This window comes from Coenobita brevimanus, chromosome 52 (assembly GCF_032717465.1).
Source record: "Coenobita brevimanus isolate Jiangsu-jjx chromosome 52, ASM3271746v2, whole genome shotgun sequence".
In the NCBI taxonomy this organism is placed as follows: Eukaryota; Metazoa; Arthropoda; class Malacostraca; order Decapoda; family Coenobitidae; genus Coenobita; species Coenobita brevimanus.
In genome coordinates, this window is record NC_137005.1 from 4,897,812 (window position 1) to 4,898,031 (window position 220).

The following is a 220-nucleotide window of genomic DNA, read 5'->3' on the forward strand; positions in this document are numbered from 1 at the left end:
AAAAAACGGCGCTCATGTCAGCAAGAATGAAATACATATAAAACTCATCATACTGAAAGGATTAATAAGGTAGCATGATACAGACAGACAGCGAGAGAGAGAGAGATAAACAGATAGACAAATAGATAAGACTGATTGTTAGACAGATAGATAATATACAAGAAAATATTAAGTTATGAGTGCCAAAATCAATCACTGAGGAAGAGGTGTTATGAAATAT